The sequence below is a fragment of the Macaca nemestrina genome, chromosome 7, assembly GCF_043159975.1.
Source record: "Macaca nemestrina isolate mMacNem1 chromosome 7, mMacNem.hap1, whole genome shotgun sequence".
NCBI lineage: Eukaryota > Metazoa > Chordata > Mammalia > Primates > Cercopithecidae > Macaca > Macaca nemestrina.
The window spans coordinates 38,737,347-38,753,168 of record NC_092131.1 but is presented as its reverse complement, the minus strand read 5'-3'; the positions used below and the strand labels follow the sequence as shown (position 1 = coordinate 38,753,168).

The following is a 15,822-nucleotide window of genomic DNA, read 5'->3' as shown; positions in this document are numbered from 1 at the left end:
AATCCCAGCACTTTGGGAGGCTGAGCTGTGAGGATCGATTGAGCCCAGGAGTTCGAGACCAGCCTAGGCAACGTAGGGGAACAGTCTCCACCAAAAAAAAAGAGGTGCATAAAATTATTATAGTGGCTATAGGATAATGTGCACTGCTAATGAAGACTACATTATTTAAATACACTGTCTTTCCTTCTATTTACTGTTATTGTTTAACAGAAAAACAGTACACAGGATACTAAAGAAAGAAAATTCGATGTCCCATATTACATTTGTGAGAGTTCAGCCAAAACCAAAACCAAAACCCAAAACACAAAGCCAAAACCAAAACCCAAACATACCATCCCAGAAACAAATGCGTCACTTTTCTGAAGACGTTAAGCCCTTCCAATTTTAACAGATTCTTTGTTCAACAGAGGAGACAGACTGGGTAGGCATCACCTGCCCCAGGAGCTTCCGTACAAGATGGCGTTGCCCGTTCCCAGACCCCAGCTGGGATTACGTCCTCCAGGCCTGCCGCAGGAACGGAAGTGGTTACGGCCCTAGTGAATCCGGGTGGGTGCGCGCTGGCGGCCGCACAGGTTCCAGCGCTTTACCGTGAGCCCGCTGCAGGTGTGCGGCCCAGTCCGAGACAGCAGGTAAGTGAGGCTCAGAGGCCGGCGAGGCCTTGCACCGGGATTGTGCGCGGAGCAGAGGGGCTTCCAGTGCAGACCAAGAGGGGTCGTGGGGCGGGGGATATTACCGTGTACGGGGGTGACATTGCGGGGACCCCGCTGTCCCGGAGCGAGTTGGCCCTGCCCCTCTCCCCGCCCCTCAGCGTGGCCCCCTCGCCCCCGTCGCCCACGGCGGGGCGGTTCAGCACCCAAGTGCGCAAGGAGGGCCTCAAGCCTGCCCACGTCCTCCCACGCTCTCCTCGGGCCTCTCCTTCCGACCCCCTTACCCTCTCTCTGGGAGCCCCTACCAGACCTTCGAGGCTGCGTGTCCCAATCAGCTAAAAAGGAGGCCCCGCCCGCGGCACCTGGTAGCTCCTCGGGCGCTGCGAGTTCGACGCGGCCACTGCTGCTGTTTTCTCCCCTGGATGCGTGTGAGCCGCCACCCCCGCTACCATCCCTGTCCTCTCAGACCACACCCTGCTCTGGGTCTTGCCGGGAGCCACCTCTTTGGTTTTTCACATCCCTGGGATGGATCAAAACTAAGAACCTTAATCAATACTTATTATAAAATTGACACCTGCTCCTTAAAATACAAACAAACCCATCGCTCGATAAGCTTTTGATAGGCTTTTGATATGATTACAACATTCAAACTCCTTTATATACCCTCTCCTCAAAAACACAAAATTGAAATTATACTTTTTTTTTTAGTTCTGTTACAAGGATAGAAGGAATTGAAAGGTTTTGTTAGTCATAGGAATTAGAAAGTGCGGGTCGGGGCGCAGGGAGGAAGATGGATTAAATTTGGTAAAGTTGAGCTTGTTTTAAAAATGTATTTTAAAAATATTCTAGTTATAGTCTGTGCATAAAAGTCTTGTAACAAAATTATGTAACAATTTTAAACAAGACAAATCTTTCTTAGCTTTATGTTCTCCTTGGTGGTGAGGGTGGGGAGTGTGGAAGACAGATCCTCTTTGATTTTTTTTTTCCGTCTCCTCCCTTTCTTCTTTACCAGTCCCTTTCTCACAAAATAAGAACTGTTGTCAGTTTGTGTGTATTTTTCTTTGCATTTATTTGACAAGTGTGTGCACGTTATGATATATGTTTGTAAGATTTCGCCTTAAACTTTTACAAATATGTATGTTTTATGCATTACATAACTTGACGTTTTATGCTTAAAAACGGGTCTTGGAATTTTTTCTTTGTCAGTATGTAGAGATCTACCTATTCTTTCTACTTGCTCTGTAAATTCCATGGTTATGTAAGATTCCATAGATTGTTTCCAGTTTTTCCTTGTCAGACGCAGTGTGGCGGAGAACATCCTTCCCACACACCTCTATGTGCCCATGTGAGCATTTCTCAAGGATGGGTACCCGCAGGTGGAATTGCTGGATGGGAGAGTATGGGGATTTAGGAATGCCAAACTGCTACCCACAGTGTATAATAATTTCCTCCGTGCTCTCTCTCTTTTTTGATACAGAGTCTTGCTCTATTGCCTAGGTTGGAGTGCAGTGGCGTGATCTCGGCTCGCTGCAGCCTCTGCCTCCCAGGTTCAAGCGATTCTCCTGCCTCAGCCTCCCGAGTAGCTGAGATTACAGGCACCTGCTCCCACACCCGGTTAATTTTTGTATTTTTAATAGAGATGGGGTTTCACCATGTTGACCAGGCTGGTCTCGAACTCCTGACCTCGAGTGATCCACCCGCCTCGGCCTCCCAAAGTGTTGGGATTACAGGTGTGAGACACCGTGCCCAGCCCCCCATGCTCTTTCGAACATTTAATGGTATCAATCTTATTTATTTTTGCCAATCTGATGGATGGAAAAGTGATTTCTCATTGCTGTTTTAATTTGCATTCCCCTGATTACTGTTGAGATTGAACATCTTCATGATTGTCGGCCATTTGTATTTCCTCTTTTGAGAAACATCTCTTTCTATTGGATTGTCTTTTCCTTACTGATTTATAGTAGTATTTTATATGTTCTGGATTTTGATCTTTTGTTATTTATATATGTTTATAATATTTACTCCCTGCTTATTGCTTTTTTAAGTTGTTGCTTGTCTTTTAACTATATGGCATCTTTGTTGAAACAAAGTTTAAAATTTTAGGTTTTAATTTATCAGTCTGTTCTGTGTGTGTTTGTATTTTGTGGCTATCATTCCCAATCTGAGTGGTTCTTAAATGGCAAAGATTTTTGCTCTCAGGGTTATTTGGCAATGTCTGTAGATGTTTTTTGTTTGTTCCACTAGGATGGTGCTGCTATTGGTTATCTAGTGAGTAAAAGTGAGGGGTGCTGCTAAACATCCTACAGTGCATGGGAAACATCCTATAGCACATGGGAAAGCTTCCCACAACAAAGAATTTCACCAGCCAAAAATGTCAATTGTGCTGAAGTTGAAAAATCCTCCTCTACTTTTAGAGAGAGGAGGGTTTTCTCCTAAAGCTCTGTTTTCTCCTAGAAGTTCTTCTTGTGGGAATAGTTTTTTTCCTTTAATTCCTCTGGAATTGTACGTGTATAATTGTTGTTTTCCAAGCACTGTCACCTTGAATAGTCAGTCCATTCTTGAGCCATTGATCTGAAATGTCACACTTACCATGTACTAATTTCTTTTTTTTCTTTTTAATTTTTATTTGTAGAGATAGAGATGAGGTCTTGCTATATTGCTCAGGCTGGTCTCAAACTCCTGGCCTCAGGAGATTCTCCCACCTCAGCCTCCCAAAGTTCTGGGATTACAGACAGGAGCCACCTCACCTGGCCACATGTACTCATTTATCATACAGGGTCTGTTTCTAGACTGTCTTCTGTTCTATGGTATACTTTTCTATTTGCTGGACCAATACCACAACGTCCTATATATAACATATATAACTGTATGTTATATGTTGACATCTAATAGGGTAAATACTCCATCATGATTATTATTTTATTGGAAGTCATATACTATATCAGCTCGTGTCCTCTCATTTAAAAAACAATATTTTTGGTTATTATTAGTTTATTTTCCAGATTAATTTTAGAGTCAGCTTGTCAATTTTTTTTTCTTTTAAGAGTTGGGGAGCTGGGCGCGGTGGCTCACGCCTGTAATCCCAGCACTTTGGGTGGCCGACGCAGGTGGATCACCAGGTCAGAAGTTTGAGACCAGCCTGACCAACATGGTGAAACCCCATCTCTACTAAAAATACAAAAATTAGCCGGGCATGGTGGCATGCGCCTGTAATCCCAGCTACTCAGGAGGCTGAGGCAGGAAAATCACTTGAACCCAGGAGGCGGAGGTTGCAGTTAGCTGAAATTGCGCCACTGCCTTCCAGCCTGGGCAACAGAGTGAGACTCCATCTCAAAAAAAAAAAAAAGAGAGAGATGAGATCTCACTTCGTCACCCAGCTGGAGTGCAATGGCAGCCTTGACCTCCTGGGCTCAAGTGATCCTCCTGCCTCAGCCCCCCAAGTAGCTGGGACTACAGGTGTGCACCACCACACCTGGCTAATTTTTGTATTACTTATAGAGATGAGGTTTCACCATGTTGCCCAGGTTTGTCTTGAACTCCTGGGTTCAAGTGACACGCCCACCTTGGCCTTCCAAAATGCTGGGATTACAGGCGTGAATCACCACACCTGGCCCCAAATCATTTTTTAATGGCTTTATTGAGATGTAATTCACACACCATATAATTCATTATTCAAAGTGTACAATTTGAGGATTTTAGTATATTCATAGAGTTGTGCAAATATCACCATAGTCTAATTTTACAACATTTTTATCACCCCCAAAATAAACCCATACCCATTAGCAGTCACTCCCTATCCCTGACTCCAGTAAGACCCCAGCCCTAAGCAACCACTAATATTTCTGTCTTTCTAGATCTGGGTGTTTTGTGTAAATGGAATCATACAATGTGTAGTCTTTTGTGACTGGCTGCTTTAACTTAGGATAATGTACTCAAGATTTTTCCATTCTATAGCATGTTTCAGTATTCATTCCTTTTTATTACTGAATGAAATTTCATCCTATGGTATATTTGTTTTGTAGGGCTGCGGTCAAAGTAACACAAACTGGTGGCTTAAAACAACAGAAGTTTATTCTCTTGCAGTTAAGGAAGCTAGAAGTCCAAAATTAAGGTGTCAGGAAGGGTCATGCTCTTCCTGAAGGCTCTAGGGGAGAATCCTACCTTGCCTCTTCCTAGTTTCTGGTGGTTGTTGGCAATCCTTGACATTTCTTGGTTTGCAGTTGCATAACTCTAGTCTCTGCCTCTGTCTTCAAATGGTCACCTTCCCTGTGTGTCTGTCTGCATATTGGATTTGCTCAATGTAAACCTGTTTCTTCTCCTCCTCCTGTAAGGACACCAGTCGTATTTGATTAAAGGCCCACCCTACTTCAGTATGACTTCATGTTAACTTGATTACTTCTTTGAAGACTCTATTTCCAAATAAGGTCACATTCACAGGTATTGGAAGTTAGACCTTCAACATATCTTTTTGGGGAATATAATTCAACTCATAACATACGGATATGCTACGTTTTATTTTTCTGTTCATCAACTAATTGACATTTGGGGTGTTTCCACTTTTGGGCTGTTATGAATAGCTATGGACTTTAGTACGGGCATGTGTTTTCATTTCCCTTGGGTATATACCTGCCAGTGGAATTGCTAGGTCATATAACTGCCAGACTGTGTTCCAGAGCAGCTGTACCATTTGACATTCCCACCAACAATGCATGAGATTTCTAATTTCTCCACATTATTGCCAGCACTTGTCTTTTTTTTTTTTTTTTTTTGAGAGACAGGGTCTTACTCTGTTGACCAGGCTGGAGTACAGTGGAGTGATCAAAGCTTCCTGCAGCCTCAAACTCCTGAGCTCAAGCAGTCCTCTTGCCTCAGCCTCCCAAGTGGCTAAATCTATAGACACATTACCACTCCTGGCGAATTAATTTTTTTTGTTTGTTTTTATTTGTAAAGGCAGGGTCTCACTATGTTGCCCAGGCTGGTCTCAAACTCCTGGCCTCAAGTGATCCTCCCACCTTGGTCTCTCAAAGTGCTGGAATTACAGGTGTGCACCACCATACCTGGCCTTATTTGTTTTTTTTTAATAGAATCATCCTACTGGGTGTAAAGTGGTATCTGATTGTGGTTTGGATTTGCATTTTCCTAACAGCTCATGATATTGAACATCTTTTCAAGTGCTTATTGGCCATTTGTATACCCTCTATCAGGAAATGTCTGTTCAGTTAGCTGGACATGTCTCTTCAGTTAGCACACCTGTAGTCAAGAGGCTGAGGCAGAAGGATCACTTGAACCCAGGAGTTTGAGGCTGTTGTGAGCTATGATTGCACCACTGCACTGCAGCCTGGGCAACAGAGCCAGATCTTGTCTCTAAAAAACATATTAAAAAATGAATTGAAGAACAGAAATACCTATTTAGATCCTTAGCCAGTTTTTAAATTGGTTTGTCTTTTTATTATTTGGTTGTAAGAGATTTTTATATATTCTAGATACACACTCTTCCAAGATAATATGATTTGTAAATATTTTTTTCCCATTCTGTGGGTTGTCTTTTCACTTTCTCAATGGTCAATTCATTCTTTTTTTATATATATATAATTTCAACTTTTATTTTAAATTCAGGGGGTACATGTGCAGGTTTGTTACATGGGTATATTGTGTTTTGCTGGGGTTTGGGGTATGGATGAGTCCTTCACTCGGGTACTGAGCATAGGTAGTTTTTCAGCCTGCAGCCCCCTTCCCTGTCTTCCCCTCCTCTCTAGTAGTCCCCAGTGTCTGTTGTTCCCGTCTTTATGTCCATGTGTACTGGGTGTTTAGCTGCACTTATGAGTGAGAACACGTAGTATTTGGTTTTCTGTTCCTGTATTAATTCACTCAGGGTTGTGGCCTCCACAATCCATGATCCGTGATCCACAATCCATGATCCTGATCCATGTTGCTGCATCCATTTTTCTCATCTACACACAGTCAATTCATTCTTTAAAAAGTTTTTAAAAATGAAGTTTGTATTGAATTTACATATTATTTTGAGTATTTCTGTAAAACAATCTTGTCTGCTTATCAAAAATAGGATAATTATAGTACCTCCCACATAGGGTTATTGAAAGGATTAAATGAATACTTTAACATGAGTATATATGTACATGTAAAGTACCTGGCACATGACAGCTGCTATCATACATCTCCACTCTTCTGGTCTTCTAGATCTTCACTAAAGTTTTCTGTTTCTCTTTGTATTGATCTGACGCATTTCCTGTTGAATTTATTCCTAGACTTGTGTATGTGTATATGTGGTTTTTTAAATGTAGTTTTAAAGTAGTATACAGGTATATTGCTATTATGAATGAGATTTCTTTTTTCACATTTTTATAATAGGTTTGGAAAGCTATTGAGTTTATACTCATCAGACTTTCTGAATTATCTTATAATTTCTAAAAGTTGGTTGATGACTTTGTTGTTTTTCCAGGTGGTTGTGATGCAGCCATTCTGTTTAGGAACCGTGGCTCTTTTTTTTTTTTTTTTTTTTTTTTGAGACGGAGTCTCGCTCTGTCGCCCAGGCTGGAGTGCAGTGGCCGGATCTCAGCTCACTGCAAGCTCCACCTCCCGGGTTTACGCCATTCTCCTGCCTCAGCCTCCCGAGTAGCTGGGACTACAGGCGCCCGCCACCTCGCCCGGCTAAGTTTTCGTATTTTTTTAGTAGAGATGGGGTTTCACCGTGTCAGCCAGGATGGTCTCCGTGGCTCTTTTTATTCTGGTTTCCTCTGCCATAATTCGAGTATTCTTTGCCTCTCAGCTTTATGAATCTTCTAAAGGTCTTTCTGCCTACAGCCTTGCCCTCCTCCAAGCTAGCACCCACATTAGTACCATGGTGGTCTGATCCTGTCACTCTCCTTATAAGTCTGTTATTTGCTCTCCAGGGTCCTGTAGGGTAATGCATGGCCCCCTCATGACTTGTCCTGTATCTACTCATTCTAGCATCGTCTCTGTTTCCTTACTTGCACATTATATTCTAGCACAGTAGTGTCCATTAGAAGTAGAATGTGAGCCCCAATTTAAAATTTTCTAGTAGCCACATTAAAGATATAAAAAGAAACAAGGTGAACTATAGTAATGGCATCACTTAGTGAGAATCTGTTCTGCGAAATGTGTCATTTTATGAACATGATAGAGCACACTTACACAAACCTAGATGGATAGCCGACTACATACCTAGACTGTATGGAATAGCTTATCACTCCTAGGCCACAGACCTGTACGGCATGTTATTGTTCTGAGTCCTGTAGGCAGTTGTAACACAATGGTATTTGTGTGTCTAAACATATCTAAGCATAAAAGTATAGTACAAATGTGGTATAAAAGATAAACAGTGGGCCAGGCATGGTGGCTCACGCCTGTAATCCCAGTATTTTGGAAGGCCGAGGCGGGCAGATCACCTGAGGTCAGGAGTTCAAGACCAGCCTGGCCAACATGGTGAAACCCTATCTCTACTAAAAATAAAAAAAATAGCCTTGTGTGGTGGCATACACCTGTAGCCCTGGCTACTCGGGAGGCCGAGGCAGGAGAATCTCTTGCACCTGGGAGACAGAGTTTGCAGTGAGCTGAGATCACGCTACTGCATACCAGCCTTGGCAATAGAGCGAGACTCCCTCTCAAGAAAAGATAAACAGTGTTACACTTATGTAGTGTATCTGTCATGCATGGAGCTTGCAGGACTGGAAGTTGCTCTGGGTGAACCTGTGAGTGAGTGGTGGGTGAATGTGAAGGCCTAGGACATGACTGTACACTATTTTAGATCTTATAAACACTATGTATTTAGGCTACACTCAATTTATTTAAAATTTTTTTTACAGTAATAAATTAACCTTAGTTTGCTGTAACTTTTTTACTTTAAACTTTTAAATTATTTTAACTTTTTGACTTGTAATAACACTCAGCTTAAGACACAAATATGTTGTATAGCTGTAGAAAAATGTTTCTCTATTTTATAAGCTCTTTTCAACTTAAAAATTGTGTTTTTTAAAACTTTTTAAAATTTTTTGTTAAAAACTAAGACACACACACACATACATGTTAGCTTAGACATACACAGAGTCAGGATCATCAATATCACTGTCTTCCACCTCCACATGTTGTCCCACTGGAAAGTCTTCAGGGGCAATAACAGGCATGGAGCTGTCATCTACGATAACAGTGCCTTCTGGAATAACTTCTGAAGGACCTGCCTGAGGTTGCTTTACAGTTAATTTTTTTTTATAAGTAGAAGGAGTAAACTGTAAAATAAAACATATGGTAAATACATAAACCAGTAACATAGTCATTTATTGTCATTATCAAGTATGTACTATACATAATTGCATGTGCTGTACATTTATACGACTGGCTGTGCTGTAGGTTCGTTAACTCCAGCATAATTACACACATTTGTGAGTAATGCATTGTACAGCAACGTTAGGATGGTTAGATGGCTATGATGTCACTAGGCAATAGGAATTTTTCTGCTCCATTGTAATCTTATAATTTTGTAGAACTGTTGTATGTGTGGTCTGTTGTTGACCGAAACATTGTTATGTAGCACATGACTATATTTAACCCAGTATATTCCAAACATTATTTCAACATACAATTTTTTTTTTTTTTTTTTTTTGAGACTGAGTCTCACTCTGTCGCCCAGGCTGCAGTGCAGTGGCGCAATCTTGGCTCACTACAAGCTCCACCTCCCAGGTTCACGCCGTTCTGCTGCCTCAGCCTCCCGAGTAGCTGGGACTACAGGGACCCGGCTAACCACACCCGGCTAATTTTTTGTATTTTGTTTAGTAGAGACGGGGTTTCACCGTGTTAGCCAGGATGGTCTCAATCTCCTGACCTCGTGATCCACCTGCCTCAACCTCCCAAAGTGCTCTTTTCAACATAAATATTTAAAAATCAATATGGAATTTATAGAGGTAGAAAGTATAATAGGGCTTATCAGGGGTTAGAAGAAGAAGAGAATGGGAATTCTTGTTGAATGACAGTTTCTGTTTGCAAGGATGAAGTTGTTCTGGAAATGGGCGATGGTGATGGTTGCATAGCAGTGTGAACATACTTATTGAATTGTACACTTAAAAATGGCTAAAATGGGCCAGCCGTGGTGGCTCAGGCCTGTAATCCCAGCACTTTGGGAGGCCAAGTCTAGAGGATCGCTTGAGCTCATGAGTTCGAGACCAACCTGGGCAACATGGCAAAACCCCATCTCTACAAAAATAATACAAAAAAAAAAAAAAATTACCCAGGCATCGTGGGGAGTACCTGTAGTCACAGCTACTTGGGAGGCTGAGATAGGAGGATGGCTTGAGCTCAGGAGGTAGAGGTTGCAGTGAGCCAATATCGTTCCACTGCACTCTAGCCTCTGCAATAGAGCAAGACTTTGTCTCAAAAAAAAGAAAAAAGGCTAAAATGGTAAATGTTATGTTATATATATTTTACCACAGTAAAGAAGTCACCATAAAAATCAGTATGGGGCTGGGCGTGGTGGCTCACGCCTGTAATCCCAGCACTTTGGGAGGCCGAGGCGGGTGGATCACCTGAGGTCAGGAGTTCAACACCAGCCTGGCCAACATGGTGAAACCCGGCCTCTACTAAAAATACAAAAATTAGCCGGGTGTGGTGTCGGGCACCTGTAGTCCCAGCTACTCAGGAGGCTAAGGCAGGAGAATTGCTTGAACCCGGGAGGCAGAAGTTGCAGTGAGCTGAGATTGCGCCATTGTACTCCAGCCTGGGGTAAGTATTCAAACGTAAGTATTCAAAAATTTAGTGCATATTTTACACGTATAGTACATCTTACGTTTGGTTTTTTGTTTGTTTTTGTTTTTGTGATTGAGTCTTACTCTGTCCCCCAGGCTATAGTGCAGTGGTGCGATCTCAGCTCACTGTAACCTCTGCCTCCCCGATTCAAGTGATTCTCATGTCTCAGCCTCCTGAGTAATTGGTACTACAAGCACACGCCACCAGGCCTGGCTAATTTTTGAATTTTTATTAAAGTTGGAGTTTCACCATGTTGGCTAGGCTGGTCTCAAACTCCTGATCTCAGGTGATCCTCCCACCTTGGCTGCCCAAAGTACTGGGATTACAGGCGTGAGCCACCGCGCCCGCCTACATTTTACATTTGTTTAAATGTTTCACCTATCTTGTGGTGCTTCCTGCCCTTCCCATTTGTGCACAAGCTATTCCCTCCACCTGGAGTGCCCTCCTCCTGTCTGGCTTCTGCACCTGGAGAACTCTTGCTCCTGTTTGAATGCCAGTCTCAGACACTATCTCTCTCAGCAAGTGTTTTCTCTTTTTTTTTTTTTGAGACAGAGTCTTGCTCCGTCGCCCAGGCTGGAGCACAGTGGCACGATCTCGGCTCACTGCAACTTCCGCCTCCCAGGTTCAAGTGATTCTCCTGCCTCAGCCTCCTGAGTAACTGAGACTACAGGTGCATGCCACCACACCTGGCTAATTTTTGTAATTCTTGGTAGAGACGGGGTTTCACCATATTGGTCAGGCTGGTCTTGAACTCCTGACCTCAGGTGATCCACCCGCCTCGGCCTCCCAAAGTGCTGGGATTACAGGCATGAGCCACCACACCTAGCCGTGTTTTCTCTTAATAATACCCCAACTCGGCCAGGTGTGGTGGTTCATGCCTGTAATCCTATCACTTCGGGAGGTTGATGTGGGCAGATCACTTGAGCTCAGGAGTTTAAGATCAGCCTGAGCAACCTGGTGAAACCCTGTTTCTACCAAAAATACAAAATATTAGCTGGGGTGTTGGAGCTCAGGAATTTGAGACCAGCCTGGGCAACTCGGCAAAACCCCGTTTCTACTAAAAATGCAAAATGTTAGTTGGGGTGCTGTCATGCGCCTGTGGTTGGTCCTAGCTACTTCGGGGGTTGAGGTGGGAGGATCACTTGAACCCAGGAGGTCAAGGGTGCAGTGAGCTGAGATTGTGACATGGCACTCCAGCTTGGGTGACAAAGTGAGGCCCTGTCTCAAAAAAATAAAAATAAAAACAATATCTCCACTCTTTCCTCAAGTCCAAGCCATTCGTATACCTGTATGTGCTTCACCTGACGGTGTTATCTCAGTCTTCGCAACTTGTTCATTATGTATATTTTTCCTTGGCTAAATCATGAATTTTTTGAAGGCAAATTGTGCCTTTCAACTATTTTTACCCAGGGTCTATCACAGTGTCTGACTTATATAATGTGTTATATAAAAGTTTGCTGAATGAATCCTCTGGCTGGAAAAGAAAAGAAACATGCAGTTCACAAAACCTCTCCAAATAAAAATGAATTAATAAAAGCATATGTTAGGAGATGTTATTTTCTCTGAAAACAGATACTCAGTTTTGTACATAAAATTATGTTTGAGAGGGAAGTATAATCAAGATGCAAATTGGCCTCAATATATGAAACATTTGGCTGAAACAGACAAGATGAAATTTAGAAGACGCATTTTTGATTTAAGTGCAAAATATAAATTACAAATATTTAAAATGGAGAACCTGATTTGGCGTCAGTAAATTTTAATTTACTGCAAACTTTATATGACCCAACAATGAGATTCTGTTACGAAAAAATATATCATTTCATACAGCATTAATAAAATATAGGGTCCAGCTGCTGGGATGTAATACTGTCACTGTAGCCTGCATCAGTTAGACCGTGTCTCAAGTTTGTTTTTTTGAGACAGGGTCTCACTCCTGTCGCCTAGGCTGGACTTTAGTGGCGTGATCACGGCTCACTGTAGCCTTGACTTCCCAGGCTCAGGTGATTCTCCCACCTCAGCCTCCTCAGTAGCTGGGACTATAGGTGTGTGCCACCACCATGCATGGCTAATTTTTTGTAAATTTTTTTTTTTTTTTTTTAGTAGAGATGGGATTTCGCCATGTTGCCCTGGGTGGTCTTGAACTCCTGGCACTAGCTACTTCGGGGGTTGAGGTGGGAGGGGTTCAAGCAGTCCACCTACCTCAGCCTCCCAAAGTGCTGGAATTACAGGCCTGAGCCATCATGCCTGGCCTCAAGTATTGCATATAGACCTAAATGCCACATTTGAAGAGATACATTGACAAAGTTGGAACTGCGCAGAAGGCCTTGGCCAGGAGAGTCTATAAGCCAGGTCACAGGAAGACTATAAGGGGAATCTCAGAGCTCTCTTCACCTCTTTAACAGGTTTTAAGGAGGGAGTAAACACTTGTCATTTCAGAGGCTATCAAAGAGGGCAATTTGTGAGTAGGCAGCTTTTACAGAACGCAAGGACTTTCAACAAAAACTGCCTCTGAAGGTGATGAACTCAGATACTGGAAGTATTCAATCAGAGACTAGGTCATGATCTGTTGGGATTATCATGGAAAGGATTCTTGAATTGGGTGGGAGCTGAACTTGACTCCAAAATTTTAACTCTGATTCTTTGATTTCCTTCAATAGAAGTTCTGTGGTTTTGTAGTAATAGCTAACATTTATAGAATCCTAATGTTCTAGCCAATATACTAGGTGAATTTTATTGATTTTACTTAAGCCTCACAGTAATCATACATAGTAGGTATTCCTGTTTCACAGATGAGGAGACTGTCCTTCCTGTCTCACAGATGAGGAAACTGAGGCTTAGCGAACTTTGGTAAATTGCCTAAGTTCCTACAGCTAGTGAGTAACAGAGGCTGGATTTAAACCTAGGCTATTTGACATTAGGGCTTGTGTTGTCTACCATATACTACTTTCCAAACACTTTAAACATAATCATTTAACTCATTAAAGTATGATTTATTCCAAGAATATGATTATGTGTTTTGTCAAGTGGGATATTTACTTGCCTATCTCTAAAGAGCACCAGTTTAAAAAGAGTGTATTTTTCTAATTACAAATATGTACATATTCGTATAAAATTTGAAAAATAAAAATTGTTCATAATCCTACTATCATTAGGTAGCCATTGATACTTAGCTGGGCATATTGGCTCACACCTATAACCCGAGCACTTTGGGAGGGTGAGGCAGGAGGATCACTTGAGTAGGCAGCAGTTTGAGAGCAGCCTGGGCAACATAGTGAGACCCCCATCTCTACAAGAAATCAAAAAATGTGCTGAGCATGGTGACGTGCACCTGTACCCCCAGCTATTCAGGAGGCTGAAGTGGGAGCCCAGGAGGTTGAGGCTGCAGTGAGCCGTGATTGTGCTACTGCAGTCTAGCCTGGACAACAGAGTGAGACTCTGTCTCAAAAAAAGAAGTTTTATGTTCAATTAATTTATATAAAAAACTTAAGAATGACATTTTGTTTCACTCATGAGATTTGGTGAGGCATTGAAAAGCTTGGATCCCAGAGTAAACTGTTATCAAAGTTTGATTTTTTTCTGGCTCCCAGCCCAGTAGTGAACCATATTACTTCCTTATAACGTCGAGGCACGATAAGGGGAAAAACTTTTTTTCATTTGAATAAACAGAATGTTGTAATCTGGTGATTGAATTAGAGACATTTATCATACAAATGTTAACATATAATACCTTGAGCTGAATTTCATTCATTCAGTAACTATTTACTGAGTATCATCAACTCTGTGCTGAGTCACTGGTGATATGGTGGTAACAAAGCCAGTTAAGGCTCCTGTTCTCATGGACAGACAATGAATGAACCAGCAGTCATGCATTCATCAGTCAGGCCAACAGGCTGTTTCCAGATTTTGGCTGTTACAAACAAGTAACTGCTATGAACATTCTTATATGAGTCTTTTTATGAATAGATTTAATTTATCCAGCTTGGGACTCAGAGAATAGTACAAAATCTGGCCCTTTTCATACATTCCAAATCTTTATTCCATGAATGTTGGAGTTTCTCAGTCCATTTGCCATGTCTCTGCTTTGTTGTGTATTCTTTCTGTTTTAAAAAAAATTTTAGCAAAGATGGGATCTCATTATGTTGCCCAGGTTGGTCTTGAACTCCTGGGCTCAAGTGATCCTCCCACCTCCGCCTTCCAAAGTATTGAGATTACAGGTGTGAGCCACCATGCCTGGCCTCTGTATGTTTTCTACCTCTTTATCTGTCTACTACATTCTGGTGACTTCCTCAGATTTTTTTCTTCAATTCGTTAACTCTCTCTGTATGTGTGGTCTACATTTTAACTTGTCTATTGAGTATTGAGTTTTAAAAAATTTTTAATAACTATTTTTCATATCTAGAATTGTACATTTTTTGTCTTTGTTTTGGTTATTATTTTCATTAATATCTCTGAATATTCTTTAAAGTCCTTTTCAGATCTCAGGTATGGAAATATTTGACGACTCTGTGCACTATTTTTATCGGCTTTAGGGTTTGGTTTTGTTGTGATTCATTGTGAGCCCCTTCGAGGGACTGATCTTCCATGGTAGTCCTGTATGTTTCCTACGTGGAGTGAGTGGGGTGTGTGTGTGTGTTGTGATTGATTGTGCCTGGTTCCAATAGAATTTACCAGTTCTGCACCAGTTTAAATTCAGTTTATTGGCTTAGGTTTCCCTTTTATGAGGATAATGTGAACTTGAACCTTGTTTCTGCTTGAGCCATAGAGAAGTGTAGGCTTGAAGATTTGTCTTTTATTTTTTAATTAATTTTTTCTTTTTATTTGTTTTTTGAGACATAGTTTCACTCTGTTGCCCAGGTTGGAGCGCAGTGGCTGGATCTTGGCTCACTACAATCTCCACCTCCCAGGTTCTAGTAATTCTCATGCCTCAGCCTCTGGAGTAGCTGGGATTACAGGTGTGCACCACCACACCTGGCTAATTTTTGTATTTTTAGTAGAGATGGGGTTTCACCGTGTTGGCCAGGCTGATCTCAAACTCCTGGGCTCAAGCTGTGCACCCGCCTTGGCCTCCCAAAGTGCTGGGATTACAGGTGTGAGCCACTGCACCCAGCTGAGGATTTGTCCTCTTTCGAGGGATTCTGTTCATGCCTTTAGCCTGGGGCAGGTGGCTTGCCCGGGCCAAGGTGGGCAAATACTTATGGTTTGTGGATAGTGTGGCACTCTCCTGGATTCCAGCTGTGTCCTGGGCCTGTGGCCTAGAGTTCTGCCTCTGGGTTGCTGATAAACTCCAGCGCTGGGTCTGATATGAGTTCTGGTCTCTGCCCAGCTTCATCTCCCACCTACCCACTTATTTTTTTTTTTGAGACAGCGTCTCACTCTGTCACCCAGGCTGGAGTGCAGT

General features: G+C 42.2%; 1 protein-coding gene across 5 annotated transcripts in view; it reads left to right on the top strand.

The window, feature by feature from the left end:
• The first annotated feature begins 501 nt into the window (after positions 1-501).
• LOC105472888 (exonuclease 3'-5' domain containing 2) overlaps positions 502-15,822 on the top strand; it is a 53,921-nt gene continuing 38,600 nt past the window's right edge. For 3 of the 5 annotated variants that reach the window (XM_011726462.3, XM_011726457.2, XM_011726459.3), the window contains exon 1: positions 502-629. The gene's annotated coding sequence lies outside the window, so the exon portion shown is untranslated. Of the gene's footprint in view, positions 630-966; positions 1,076-3,046; positions 3,425-15,822 lie in introns of those variants that run through there. The other 2 variants (XM_011726461.2, XM_011726460.3) reach the window with 2 other exon arrangements.